The 15,656-nt window shown below is 44.6% G+C and overlaps 1 long non-coding RNA gene across 1 annotated transcript; it reads right to left on the bottom strand.

Annotated features, from left to right (window-relative positions):
- Positions 1 to 6,407: 6,407 nt before the first annotated feature.
- Positions 6,408 to 8,063, bottom strand: LOC121481078. The gene is made up of 3 exons (XR_005985185.1): positions 7,979 to 8,063; positions 7,343 to 7,478; positions 6,408 to 6,600 (listed from the first exon to the last, which is right to left on the bottom strand). It is a non-coding gene; the product is annotated as an uncharacterized LOC121481078 (long non-coding RNA).
- Between the last annotated feature and the right edge of the window lie 7,593 nt (positions 8,064 to 15,656).

The raw sequence follows: 15,656 nt of genomic DNA, 5'->3' as shown, positions 1-15,656 counted from the left end.
TGGGGACATACTGAGCCAGCTAAGGGAAGATAAGGACTATACACTAAAAGAGCCATAAGACAGTATACAGATACTGATAGGAGTTGGAGATCCTGAGGGTGAATAGAGAAGAATATTTGACTTGGAAATGCTCCCCAAGTTACAGAATTTAACTCCCTAGCAAAGATTCCAGGAGTTGGTGTAAACTTGCTACTAGCCCAGTTCCTAGAAACATGGAAAGAGTGATGGCCCATGCAAAGCAGTTAAATTTCCAGAATTGCTTTTGCAGACAGTGAAGGATGGAGCTAAAATTCCCAGGGGGAACAGGCATGCAGGATATACTTAGGGCTGGAAGGTCAAGAGAACACACTATGGACAAAGATCCTGAGGAATACACTAGCATCACTAAAAACTCAGAGGTGACTCCTCTGTAAAGACACCACCACAGAACAATGTTGGCTGAAAACAATGGGGATGATAGGACTCTGAAACAATAGAGCCAGGTAGCAGCACAAAACCATCCAAAGCCAGGAAGTCACAATTAACTGTCATGACTGCAAGGTCAGAATTACAAGAATAATTCCTAGAACAGTGTCCCTAGAGACAAAGTAGATGGGCAGTCACCCAACTTTTACTACTGAGCCTGTAACACTAGTAGAAGTCAATGATGGACAACTTCAAAGCTGAGGGCAGTTGCCCCCAGTAAAGTCACAATCCCTTGGCCAATTTCTGAACCTGAACCAGTTTTCAGTACCAGAGCTGCTAACAGAAGAGATGGCTGGGTCCATAGGAGGAAAAACACTGCAATATCATGGCAAGTATACACAATAATGATTAGGAAACTATGCATTAGGGGAAAGGGAATACCCAGATATTTTAAGGATGGTTGGACATAGGGCATGAGTTGTCAGTGATGGCCCAAGACCTGAATCATCATGGGCCCCTTGTTAGAGTGGATCCTATGGGGGCCAGATAATAAGTGTAGTCCTGACTAATGTCCAGTTTACAGAGATCCTCAGCATCCATGGACCTACTCAGTGGCCAGTTACTCAGTCTGCCAATATATAACTGGAATGACCTATTTGGCAGTTGGCCCAAGCCCCACTCTGCATCCTTGGTCTGCAAAATAAGAGCTATCATATTGGGAAAGGCCAAGTGGAAGTCTCAAATTAACACCCCCCCTCCCCCCAGGTATAAATAAATGTAAAGTCATATTGTGGAGAGAAGCGAATAGAGATTTATTGTCACATTCTATTCATCTCCTCCTCTCAATCCTTAATTTGACCAGTCTGGTCCCTGAAGAAACCAGATGGAATAGGAAGGGACACCAAATCACAATCTCAAGATAATAACCCTAGTTGCAGGCAGAGTGCCAGATGTGGTATCTTCATTAGACCAAATCAATACCACCTCAAGCATATAGTATGCAGCCATCGACTGGGGGAAGGCATTCTTTCAGTCAAAACAAAAGATGAACAATTCATATTTCCATGGAAATAATATACATTAACAGTTTAGCTCCAAGGTCATCCTAAGTTCAAACGTATTTGTACCAGCTGGACATCCATAGAACATCACATGTATCTGTTACATCAGTGACATTATATTGATTGGTTCAGAGGAGCAAAAGGTGGCTAGCTTGCTAGAGACCTTCATAAGACATGTGTCCCAGAGGGTTGGAGCTAAACCCTGCAATAATTCCAGATCCTGCCACAACTGTAACATTATCAGGAGGCTACAAATCAGGTCCAGTAACCAGGACATCTGCAAAACAAAAGAAATTATTACACCTTGTACCTCACTATGAAGAAGGAAACAGGCCTGGTAATCCTCTTCAAGTTCTCAAGTCAGCATATTCAATACCTAGAGATATTGTTCTGGCTCATGCACCTTGTAACATGGAAGACAGCCAACTTTAAGTGAGTCCTGGAGCAGAAAAGGCCTCTGCAGCCAGCCCAGGCTACCATGCAGGCAATCCAGATCCATATGATCTGACCGACCTCATGGGATTAGAGCTATCAGTGGTGAGGAAAGACACCAGGTGAGGCTTGTGACCAGCTCCAGTGAGAGAACAGGCAAGCCCCCAGGGCTCTGCAGCAAGGCCAGGCCATCTGCAGTGAAGAATTGTATGCCTTTGGAAAACAACTCCTAACCCATTAGAAAGCCCCAGTAGAGAGAATCACCAACTAACTTTGGGGCTAAAACTGCCCCTCCAATGCAGGGTCCTATAAGACCCAATGAGACTAACCCAGCAACCATCCATCATACAGCGGAAGCAGTACCTCCAGGATTGAGCACCAACAGGATGAGAGTCCAGGCAGGCCCCATGAGCAGGTAATCCAGATCCCCTCTCATCTACCACAATTGTGTAGGAGTTCTCTTCCTGGGCACATCTAGGGTGGTGTGAGGGACTCTGTAAGACCAACTGAAAGAGGAGGGAAAACCTGAGTGGTTTCATGCATGGGTTATCTCTATTTGTGAGTGCAAGCTGAAATTGTTAGCTATACTACAGCCTCACACAGGGGGAGCCTTAAAAGACAGTAATAAACCCTCCCAATGGTCAGAGCTTTGAGTAGTGCACTTGGTCATCCACTCGGTGTAGAAAAAAGCAGTGTCCCAAGGCTAGAATATAGAGTGGCAAATGACCTGGCTAGCTGATGAGGAAATATTGAAAAATATAGGGGTAAGGGGCCTGGGATGGAGGTATGTGGATGGACTTCTAGAAGCAGGCTTGAAGGAGGAAAATCTTTGTATCACATGTTTACATCCTCGGAGAACATCCACCATTGATGAAGAACTAAACCAAGTAGACAGATGACTCAGCCCGCTGACCTCAGCCAGCTTCTATCACCAGCCACTCTGGTGTTAGCACAGTAGAAACATGAACGAAGTGTGAGAGCAGAGATGAAGGCTCTTCGTGGGCTAACAGCACAGATTCTCACTTACCAAAGATAATTTGGCTACTGCTGCCACTAAAGTTATCCTGTCTACAGCAGCGACCAACACTGAATCCCCAGCAGGGCACTATTGGTTGGTCTTCCTCAAGAGACAAACCAGCCACTGGGTGGCAAGTCAACTACATTGCTTTCCATCCTGGAAAATTCAGAAGTCTGTTCTCTGTTCTTAGAAAAAGAGATACATATTCAGGTCATGAATATGTATTGGGGTTGAATATGTCAGGGTTGGCCTGGCTTTTCCTGACCACAGAGTCTCAACCAGCACCACCATATGAAGGCTTATAGAGTGTTGGATCCCCTGGCATGGGATTCCATGGGATACCGCCTCAGACCAGACGACCAACTTTACAGCATAGAAGTTATGGGAGAGTGCTCATGACCATGGGATTTACTTTGTTGTAGCATATGATTCATCACCTAAAAGCTGCCAGTCCAAAAGAGCCCTGAAATGGCTGAAGACGTAAAGCACCACATCAGAGGCAACAGTCTGTATGGGTGTCATCCTCTAAGATTCAGCACATGCAGTGAATCAAAAAGCTATATATGGTACTGTGCCCTCAAAAAAGACACAAGGGCCTGAGTACAGAGGAGAAGCAGGAGTGGTCCCACTAACCATTATATTTATTCATCCACTTTCTGCTTTCTGTCCCCTAACTTAGCTCCGCAGGACTGATGGTCCCATTGAATTAGGAACGAAGGCGCTTTGGGCCTCCTATGTCCAAGCACCAGCAGGCAAGACGAGGAGTTACCTATTGGACAGTGTAGTTGACCCTGATCATCAGGAAGAGGAAGGGCTGCTGTTACACACAGCGTGGGCAGGGAAGAATAGGTTTGGCATCCTGGTGTAGAAAATATGTTTGTGTTTCAGTGGACGCTATGTATCATTTACAGCACACCTTCCAGGGCAGCCGGTGGCGCAGCGGTTTAGCGCCGCCTGCCGCCCGGGGTGTGATCCTAGAGACCTGGGATCGAGTCCCGTTGGGCTCCCTGCATGGAGCCTGCTTCTCCCTCTGCCTGTGTCTCTGCCTCTTCTCTCTCTGTGTGTCTCTATGAATAAATAAATAAGTAAAAATTAAAAAAAAAACCGCACACCTTTCCAGATTATCAGATTCTGGTCATGTTCCTTGTCTTCAAGTTATTTTTTGCCTTTTTGTAAATTTTAGGTAATTATATGTAATTTCTGTCTTGTCTGGTAGTGATTCTTTTTTTTTTTTTTTTTCTGGTAGTGATTCTAATTGACTTCTTTCCCACTATAGAAAAAAGATTCGTTAAAAAAAAAAAAAAGATTTGTCTCTACTTGCATTTCATCCCAATATTCCTTAATGCCAAGTATACTTGAGCTCTTCTGACTTTCTCAAATTTCATATCAATGCACACTTATCCATCTCATCCATCCATCTTTTCTTGAATTTCGTATATATACACATATCCATCTCAGGACTTTGTCTGAGAGTCCTGATATTTTTTTTTCTGAAAAGAAAATTATTTTAACTCAGGTGACCTGGGCATCTTTGGTACTCCCTTGCCCAATAGTGACTGTAGTTGGAGAGCTATAGAAACCTCAGCTTACAAAGGGGCTCAGGGTCCCTGGAGATGAGTTCTAGGTCATGTCAGACTAGCCTCTGAAGCCAGGAGAAATGGTAACTGATGATGAGAAGCATCTAGAATGGATGAGCATCAGTTGGAACCGAGGATCCAACTGTACCATTCTGGTCTGGCTCATCTTACTAACTTCCCCCTTCTGAGTTTCTCCTCAGGAAGAAATGTTCATCCTGAAGGAACTGCTGTCTGAACATGTATGGAAAAGCAAACTGAATGGCACAAAGAGTGGTTGATAGAGGACGCAGAAGTGCACCACCCAGATCTCTTTCCAACGAAGGACTGGATTCACAAGTGTGGGGCACAGGTGTGGGGGGGCTGCTGTAAGCAGTGTCTGACAGCTCCTTCAGAGTCTGCCTCACCCAAAACCATGACCTTCCTGGGACAAACCACACTTAGTGACTAGACAAATCAGAGGGAGTGACTGTACTTTATACTGGCACAAGATGGCCCAGCCATCTTGTCCCCCCACACAACACCCAGAGGTATAATATTCACTCCAGAGTTCCAGGGTGGGTTGGCCAAGGTTTTGTCAGGCTTGCACTGCAGTTCAACTTCTCCCCGCACAACCTCCTCCCCTCCTCAATTTCACAGCTGTAGATCTCTAGTAAACATCGACCACCCCAAACTCCCTCTCACTGCCTTCTTTTGGAAAACCTACCCTGAAGTGCTAGTCCTCTTGTTTCTAATCCTTCTTCCCTCTATGGTCTGGAACGCCAACCAACCATGTCATTTCATCAGTGACTTGAAATCATCAGTGACTTATTGGACCAGGTTATTTGTTCCCCTAGGTATGTCAGGAGATATGAAAAGTCAAAAATTCTATTCTCTTCTGTAATTTTAAACACTACCTACAATCAGTTCTATGCAATTGTAGGACACAAAGCCCTTTGGAATCTGACCTGCTAGTCCTATCTGTCCTCAAAATGGAACATGTCTCTCTGCCTCTGTGCAGAGGCTGATTCTCCAGAGAATTGTCCCCTCCTGATCTTCCCCTGCTCAGGCAGTGCCAGTGAGCACTACCTCACTCCTTCAAGGAGACTAGCAGGCCCCTATATTTATTCCACCTGTACCCCTCTCCATTAGAGCGCTCCTTATCTTTTTTTGCCCTTTTTAAAATTGAAGTATAGTCAACACACCATGTTACATTAGTTACAAATGTATAACAGAGTGACCCAACAACTCCATACATCATGCTGTGCTCACCACCAGGGTAGCACCATCTGTCACCATATACACCGCTATTGCATTATCATTGACTGCATTCCTCATGCTGTGCCTTTCATCCCTACGATTTCTTTATGCCATAACTGGAAGACTATACCTCTCAGTCCCCCTCACCCTTTTTGCCCATCTTCTCACCTCCTCTTCTCTGGCAACCATCAGTGTGTTCTCTGTACTTATGGGTCTGTTTCTGCTTTTCCTGTTTGTTCATTTCTTTTGTTTCTTAGATTCCACAACAGAAGTAAAATCATACAGTATTTTTCTTTCTCTGGTTTATTGCACTTAGTATAATACCTCCTAGGAGCATACTGTGTTGTTGCAAATGGCAAGATCTCATCCTTTATTAAATTGCTGAGTAATAGAGCACTCCTTATCTTTAGCAAATCTGGTCACTGGTCAATCTACCCACCACTTCAAATTCCCCATACTAGACTGTTCTCAAGGGCTAGAATGCTATCTATTGTTCTATCTTTGGTGTCCAACCATAGTGCCTAGTTTACGTTAGGAAATATTAGTTGAATAAATAAGTTGAATAAATCCATCAAAAGATAATTTTTGTGTTAATAGGCAGCTTTATTCATAACTGCCCAAAACTGAAAAGATGAAAATATCCATCAATAGGTATATGGATAAACAACTTGGGTATATAGTCTTAGTGTGGTAAGGCTACCATAACAAAATATTACATACTGTGTAGCTTAAACCATAGAAATTGATTTTGTGTTGTTCTGGAGGCTGGAAGTCCAAGATCAAGCTGTCAGCAGATTTGGTTACTCCAGAGGCCTCTCTCCTTGGCTTGCTGATGACTAGCTTCTCACTGTGTCCTCAAATGGCCCTTCCTCTGTGAATGTGTCAAAAGATAATTTCTTAAAAAGGGTAATTGTGCCTCTCATATAGCTATAAAATGAACACATGTCAGAGATTTTATTTCAGTCATTAATTAAGGAGAGAACAAGTAAAATGTTACAACCCGTTCAAAAAGAATCCAAAACGCAAATATATATAGACATCTGGAATGCTGAGAAAAATTTACAAATAAATGCAAAATCAGCAATATTTTGCTGGTCAGTATTCATAAGGGGCTAAGTTCCACTAAATGTAACTGGCATTGCTATGAACAAAAATCTTTTGCATTACTATGCATTTTTCTACAACTTACAGAATTATAAAATAGCTCAGGTCATCTGGAAGGATGCAGCAGACAGTACAGTCAATAATCTTTTTAGTCCACGTCAATGTCTTTCATATTTTACCCTATAGTTGACCTCATCGCTAACTCCTCCACCCCAGATTATGCGTTTATTTATTTGACATAATTTTTTTAAAACCACACAACAAAGTGCTTTGTTCTCAAATACCCTAGAGAAAAATCCTTTTCAGCTTTATCCAGTTAGCTAAAGCCAACAGCCTGGTTCAGATCCTGGCGCGGATGGAATCTCCCTCCGGTGTCCTCTTGTTCCCTCTAATTTTTCACAGACAGGGCCCAATTCTTAGCAAGAGATATATTATTGATGATATCAATATTAGCAAGGGGAAGATATTTTTGTTTTAGGTGCTCTGAAGAATTAAAAAAAGCTAACTACCTTTTTGGTGATGTGTAGGAATCTACCAACCACGATTTTCACCACTGCTTTGGAGAGAGACCGCTCATGGGCCGGGCTCCCAGGGCTGGTACCCAAATGGAGCTGGATGTTGGAAGAGAAATGCTGGGGGAAGGGGCTCCAGGGGGAGAAAGAAGAACAGGAATCTAGTGAGGTGATCTGAGTGGACAGAATCTTAGAGGGAAAAGTAAACAGCCAGGAACCATACAGACTGGTGCATAAATGGTCTCTAAATGTGGCTGCATATGAAGAGGTGACCCAGGGCTCAAGGGGGCAGGACTCTGCACATATAAAATCAGAACTTTCAAGTGCTTGAAAACCCGCAGACATTGGAACTGCCAGAAGGCCTTCTAAGAAGCGGTCTTCAATCCACTTTGTCCTGCTCCCTGAGCCCACTGGAATCGGCTGTGCTCCCCTCAGCTTAGTAAAGGTGGTGCTCCCCACCTGTCTCAGCCCCCTGAGACCCTTTCCCAATATGCCCTGAAAAGGCCACCAGGTCACAGCCACTTTACACCTGCAACACACGCTCCTGCGCACAACTCCGGATCCCCCCTTCCCAGGAACTCCTTGGGACACCCTAACCTCCCTGTGCCTCCCATCCATCCATCTGCTCTCTACCTTGGCATTTTTAAACTGGTTTTGGGCCCAACCGCTTGAGTCAGGAGCTCTTTACCAGCTGATCTTTGTATTACTTTCACAGACACTGTTTGTAAAAAAAACAAAAAACAAAAACAAAAATTGTCTTAACAAACCAACCATATCTATTGCATAATAATCTTTGTCCCCATGACAACCAGTACTGCCATACTGAGTTGATACAATACCAGTCAAAAGCAAAGACACTTCTCATGGTAAATGTATAATTTTCATTAGACTTCTTTAAATATTGGAAATAGCTTATGCTTTTCTTGTCATTGGGTGTCTGGGGACCCCAGGTGGGGAACTTGTGAGGGTTAATGTTGAGTGGGTGTCAATCAAGCCTCCTCAGTTCTCCCTTTTCACAGATGGGCAAACTGAGGCTGTTAGTTTTAGGGTGAATTGACTTAATCAAAACGACAAAGTATCAGAGTACAAACCGAGTTGCTTTTCTTTTTAAAAGTCTCCCCTTTTTGGTCTCTAACTCACAGCCCTAGGCTTTCTTAAAAAATAAAATAGAGCCGTGAGGGGCTGCCACTTGCCCCCAAAGGAGGCTTTTCTACTTGCAGTGTGGACCTTTCTGTGGGATCTTAGAATTTGCTGCACAGCTGCTACGTGCTCCTCCCTCTGGGGTGGGGAGGCCTAGCCTATCCGGGCAAGAAGAAACCTGAGAGGTCATCTGGGCAGGTTGTCCCAAGTGGGTGTCCTAGGCTGTTGATTACTGTTTTGAGGGAAATGGCTTCTATGGTGGATTACTTTTGGGAAAATGTTAAACAAAGGTAAACTGGTTTCCTTTCATTTTGTTCTGTTTTCACTGAGGGACTTCCCAGAGCCTTTGAAATGCCTTTGGGCCCAATGGCCTGCCAGGAGTATGAGGCAGCATACATTATCACCCCGACTTAGGGGAACGAATTCTCTTTTTTTCATAGAAGAGCTATTAATACCTCACGGAACCCTGGGGTTCTGAGGAACAGTAATCTACCCTTTCTAGATGAGGAGAGTGACCTCCACGGAGTGACCAGTGCTCGGCCCCAACACTAGATGTGGCTTAGCCAGAGCTGACTCCAGGCTGCTAGAGACTAATACTTGACATCTCTAATTTGGGTCTTTCCTTCCATATCCCACCCACCATGCACCTTAATTTAACCCTGGAAAAACTTAGCAGGGGACCACAGACATGGAGGGAATTCTGCTCAGAGGGGCTCTGCTACTGAGGTTCATTTGTGTCCTCAGCAAAATCTCCCAGGCTGGTGGGGGCGGGAGGGAATCGGGAGGCAGGGACCCCACAGGACCACAGGGTGAGGAACTGCACACAGCCTGGGGGCTCGACAGGCTTCAGAGAATCCTAAATCTAAGGCACCCTCCACACAGGAAGAGCCAGCTCCCCTGTGCCCTGTAGACTGGCCTCCTCTGGTGTTGCCCCTACAAGCCCGCATCTTGTGGCCTGGGCCAGAGAGATCCCGGCCAGAGACCCCTGGTGTCTCCAGGGGAGATGTCTCCAGGAGGGAGAGAGGGCCCACTGCTCCTCAGAGCCAGAAGCGAGGGCTTGGCAGGGCTCCAGGCCCCATATCCCTGCTCGCCTGGGGCAGCCCACTGTCTTCCCCTCTGCCCAAAGCAGCTTCTGAGGTTCTGGGGAGCCCCAATCCCACCCAACACTGAGCCACTCTGCGTGGTCCCGGTAGACCTCCACTGGCAAAGCCACATCTTCCCCCTCCCCGCCACCCCTGAGAGCATATGAGGGGTGCAGCTTCCTCGTGCCCTGGACCACCGCCCCCAACTCAGGCCTTGTTTCCCTTTGAGCACTGGGGGTGGCTCTGACTTGAGAGGGAAGCATTCTTGGGGAGCACCTCTCTGACTACAGCGATCTGCTGGGGCCATGTGTGGGGCTCTCCCTGAAAGGCAGACACAGCCGGATGGGTGCGTTCCAAGCCTGGAGTGGACCTGGGGACCTGGGGACTGGGTCGCTCATCCGCCTTGTTCACTGTGGGCAAATTCAGGCCCACACATAATTTCCATTGGACTTCTTTAAATATGGTCTTGGCATCTTCCGCTGCAAAATCTGACTTGGGAGGGTTGTTGGAAGGTAACCTGCTACTCACTGGCATTTACCTTCCACAAGAGGAGCACAGGGGCGGATGGCAGTGGGCGTGCGAGGGGCGATGTGGGGAGGGGTGCCCACAATCCAGGACCCCAGTGCACCAGCCCTGTGTGAAAACCTCCTTAGAGAGTCTCTTCAACAAGCAAATGCGTTTCCACCATCCTCTCACTTGATCCAGCTTACTCCCAGACCTTAGCCTAACCCTCGGCCACATTAGTCCCTAGACAACCTGTGACGTCTTGGGACCACCACTTGCCAGCTGGGGACCTTGGGCAAAATAGTTAGTCTCTTTGAGCCTCGGTTTACTCATCTATAAAACGGGAATGATAATATCCATTCCTAGAGTTGCCTTGTGAATTAGACTAAGTGACAAATGCAAAGTTGGCTGATTCCAGAGCTCTGGCCTTCACCTCTGCTTAGAGCTTACGGGATCATGCAAGTGACAAAGAAATAAACCCACCCGAAAGGCGCTGCAGTGAGTGGTGTTCGGACACAGGGAAGGGTATTTTACTCTGGCTGGGGGTTGCTCCTGAGGGCTCCCCCAGGTGAAGGAGAGACCTTCCAGGTGAGAAAGAAAGGATCCTGCAGGTGGAGTACACAGACGTGTCATTCATGGAGCGTGAACTCCAGGGCGATGTGGATGGAGTGTGGGGTACATACAGGATGTGGGAGGATAGGAGACGAAGTTGGAGGAGGTGAGTGGAGATGCTTTCAGTGCCATGAGTCAGCTGTGAACCACCTGGTCACGAGGTCTGTGGTCACAGGTCTGAGAAAGATCACCAGGTGGCTGTACGGAGATGACCGTATGGAGATAGGCTTGGGGCAGGGCAGCCAGGTAGGAGGCAGGTTCTCCTGCCTTCGGTTCTGTGATGGAGATCCCGGTGCTCCAGACTGGAACAGAGGCAGGGAGACCGAGACAGGGCACCTCCAGGAGAGGGGAGCATTGTTGTCTTGGAAGGTGAGGGAGAGGAAACTTCTCAAATTGCTGGCTTGGGTGATTGATGAGGCTGCTCTCCGGGAGGAGATTTCAGAGAAAGGGAAGATGAACCGTTCAGATCCTCGCATGTCAAGTGTAAAGTATCTGAATAGGTGGGAGTGTCCTCCACCCAGTTATGCAGCATGAAGTATAAATACCTTTATAAATACCTGTCGGGGACCAGCATAGAGGGGCCTGCCCCGCAGTGAGGGCACCCCATGAGGGTGCAGAGCAGGGCTCTTCAGCACGCGGACGTCGACGGCTTACATGTCTCGGACTCAGATGATGTCCCTCTGGAAGCCTGCACAATGTAAGAGTGGGGAGAAAGAGCTCCCTCCAGGCGACAGACCAGGGGCAGGCAGCAGGGTCGAAAAAGGAGCAATTAGAAATGAGCGAGGAGAACCAGGAAAGAGGGAACCAGGAAAGACAGATCCAAGAGGGGCGGGGTCACTGTGAGAAGCCTGCAGTGTCCTAAATCCTGCAGCCCTGGGCCCTGGCACTTGGGGGCAGGGCACCATCACTATGCAGATGCAAAGACTGGAGCTGTAATTATTTAAGGGAAAGAGTCATTCGGAGCTGAAACGAGCAACGTTGCTTCCTTTTAACATTTTTAATTAACAAACCACAGAATTAACATAGTTTTTAACCACATGGCTGACTGTGCAAGGCTCTGGAGTTGTCTGAGACTTCACGGAGACTCAGGAACTCAGTAGAGAAAAGTGGTTAAATTGTATGGTCTTTGGAGGCAGACAGTGGTTCACTCACTTTGGGTCTGAGCCTTTCTTTTTTTTTTTTTTTTTTTAAGATTTTATTTATTCATGAGAAACAGAGAGAGAGGCAGAGACACAGGCAGAGGGAGAAGCAGGCTCCACGCAGGGAGCCTGACGTGGGACTCGATCCTGGGACTCCAGGATCACACCCTGGGCTGCAGGCGGCACTAAACCACTAAGCCCCCCAGGCTGTCCCTGGTCTGAGTCCTGACGCTGCCCTTACTGCAGGTGACTTGACCGTTCGATACCTCATGTCTTCACCTATAAGTTCTTACTGAGAGGCACATTGAGAAGATTCTGCAAAATGAAGCACTTAGCATAGTCTTAGCATGTTGGCATTCAAGAAATGTTAGCTATGGGGCACCTGGGTGGCTCAGGGGGTTAAGCGCCTGCCTTCAGCTCAGGTCATGATTTCAGGTCCTGGGGTCAGGCCCTGGGTCGGGCTCCCTGTTCTGCAGGGTGTCTGCTTCTCCCTCTCTCTCAGCCCTCTCTCCCCTCTCCCTGCTTGTGTTCTGTGTTCTTCCTCTCTCTCTCTCTCTCTCAAATAAATTAAACCTTTAAATAAAAAAAGAAATATTAGCTATAATAATAATATAATACTAATTATTGTTAACCTAGTCAACAAATATTTATTGAGCGCTTACTATGTGCTAGGCAATATTGTAGGGCAGAGCTGTCCAGTAGAAATACAATGCAAGGGCAGCCCGGGTGGCCCAGCGGTTTAGCACCGCCTTCAGCCCAGGCGTGATCCTGGAAGCCCAGGATCGAGTCCCACGTCGGACTCCCTGCATGGAGCCTGTTTCTCCCTCTGCCTGTGTCTCTGCTTCTCTCTGTGTGTGTGTCTCTCATGAATAAATAAATTAAAAATCTTAAAAAAAAAAAAAGAAATACAATGCAAGCCACAAATACAAGCCCTGTATGTCATTTCAAATTACATATAACAGTCATACTCTAAAAATACATAAATTACATATAAGCATTTATAGATAGTATTAGACATAGTATATTTTATTTAACCAAATACATCCAAAACAGTATCATTTCAACATGTAATCCATATAAGACATTATTAGTGAGATTTTTACATTCTTCTCTTGTGTTACCTCTTTGAAACCCACTGTGTGGCCACCGTATTTCACAGTGCTTTTCTAGGGGCTGGAGATTCAATGATCAATAGGGGCAGAGTCTGTTTTTGAAGGAGAGATGGACAATAAGAAAGAAAGAGAATTATAGAATAAAATAATTATTGACTATAATATCTAACTTCTTCCCCACCGAGGAATAGGATCTGACTCAGAGGGCTAAGGTATAGTTTACTGACTTCTTATCTCCACTCCACTATGGAGTACTGTTTCCCCAGTTCTATCTCCCTGATGCCCAGGAGACTTTAACCCTGTTCTCTGCAAGGGACAATATCACAAATCAGGGAGGATGCTTACTTAAAACAAGAGTAAGTAGGAATAAAAATAACCATAATATTAGTTGTGGATTTCATAATATTGGTTGCGGATTTCATTAAACGAGATCCATTTTGAAGAGCCACTTCTTGTGTTTGAGGGCTACACAAGAAGACAGTGCTAAGTTGTCCTCTAAAATTAAATAGCAGGGAAACATTGTCTGAATTAGAGTCATTTGAATGTAAGTTTTGATCGTCAATTGCTACCTGAAAGAAAACTGGTTGTAATGTAGATCAGAATGCATGGAATACTGTTATGGGTTGAGCTGTGCCCCGCAAAACTCATATGTTGACGTCCTAACCCTCAATACCTAGAAATGTGACCTTATTTGAAAATAGGACTGTTGTTGATGTGATTACTGAAGATGAGGTCACACTAGAGTAGCGTGAGTCCCTAATCCAATATGACTGATGTGTTTATAAGAAGAGGAAATTTGGACACAGACACGCACACAGTGAGAACGTCATGTGAAGACTGAAGTTGTATTGCCACAGGGCAACGACCAGAAGCTAGAAGAGAGGGCTGAGACACATCCTTCCCTCGAGCCTTCAGATGGAGCATGGCCCTGCTGAGACCTTGATTTTGGACTTCTGGCCTCCAGAACTGTGAGACAATACATTTTTGTTGTGTAAGCCACCCACTATCAGGCTCAAACAAATATATAGATCAGTTCTGGAGGAATAATAGTTTTCTGATCTATGAATAACATTTCTTTAATTTCTATCAGTAATGTTTGTAGTTTTGGTTTATTTATTTATTTTTTATTTATTTTTATTTTTAAAAAAGATTTTATTTATTTATTTATGAGAGACACAGACAGAGAGAGCGCAGAGACAGGCAGAGGGAGAAGCAGGCTCCATGCAGGGAGTCCGATGTGGGACTCGATCCTGGGACTCCAGGATCACTCCCTGAGCCAAAGGCAGATGCTTAACTGCTGAGCCACCCAGGCGTCCCACGTAGTTTCGTTTTTTAAAAGATTTTATTTATTCATTTGAGAGAGGGCACATGTGAGAAAGAGAAAGCACAACGGGGGGAGGGAGAGGAAGAGAAGGAGGAACAGACTCCCTGCTGAGGAAGGCGCCTGATGCAGGCTCCATCCCAGGACCCTGGGATGGGACCAGAGCTGAAGGCAAAGGCAGACGTTTAACCAACTGAGCCACCCAGGCACCCTTTTACTTTCCTCTTTTAAAGATTTTGTTATTTTATATATAGAGAGAGGTAGTATGTGAGCAGGGAGAGGGGCACGGGGAGAGGGAGACAAGCAGACTCCCCACTGAGATCATGAACTGAGCTGAAATCAAGAGTCCGATGCTAACCGACTGAGCCACACAGGTGCCCCTCTTTTGTAGTTTTCAATGCAAAAGTCTTGCTAATGATCTTTATCAGATTTTGTTCCTAGGCATTTGTTGGTTTTGGATGTTTTTATTTTTTTTTATTTATTTATTTTTTTATAAATCTCACTTTCACCTTATTTCTTGCTAAGTATATAGAAATGCAATAGATTTTTATATATTGATTTTGTAGCCAGAAGCCTAGCTAAATTTACTTCTTAATTTTAAGAGTCTGTAGTTTCTTTTGGATTTTTCTAAAATCACGTAATCAGCAAATAATTTTATTTGCTTCATTATTTATACTTTTTTTTTTTCTTTTTCTAGCTGTATTGCACTGGATAGGGCTTCCACTACAACACTAAATAGAAGTGATGGTACTGGATATCCTTTCCTTGTTCCCAAACTCAGGAAAAGTGTTCCATATTTCACTACTGGGTATCATATTAGTTATATATGTTTTTTGTAAATATCCTTTATTAGATGAAGAAAATGTAGGATCTGTTTTTATATTATGTGCATAAATATACGATGTATACTATGTACACATACCATATACATACTATATGTATACATTGTGTTACATTGCTCTGATGGTTTATTTTGGCATCATTTCCTATTTTATTATAAACTTATAATGCAATTTTATATTTTGTATAATAAACCTCCCTTCCTTTTCCTTTTCTTTTTCTTTCCTTTCTCTTATAAAATCTTTTTGTTAAATTTTCTTGCCTATATACGGGATCCTGAGTGAAATCCCATTTAAATCTTTAAATTCAATGAAAATTTTCGTCTTCAAAATATACAAAAAGTGCTATGATCCCTCAGTAAATATTTCTCCATTCACTTAGGTCTTCTTTCACATATATGGTGAGGTGGGGTTTTTTTCCATATAGTTTTCATATTTATAAATTATGAAATATGCTGTATGTACATTATATATATTATGTATTACATACATTGTACATAGTATGGGATGTGTGTGTATATAGCGTACATTGTAAAGAATAAAGTAAACATCCATATATTCA

The sequence above is a fragment of the Vulpes lagopus genome, chromosome 1 (genome assembly GCF_018345385.1).
Source record: "Vulpes lagopus strain Blue_001 chromosome 1, ASM1834538v1, whole genome shotgun sequence".
Taxonomy (NCBI): Eukaryota; Metazoa; Chordata; class Mammalia; order Carnivora; family Canidae; genus Vulpes; species Vulpes lagopus.
The sequence above is the reverse complement of the archived record's forward strand: the minus strand, read 5'-3'. Positions and strand labels throughout refer to the sequence as shown.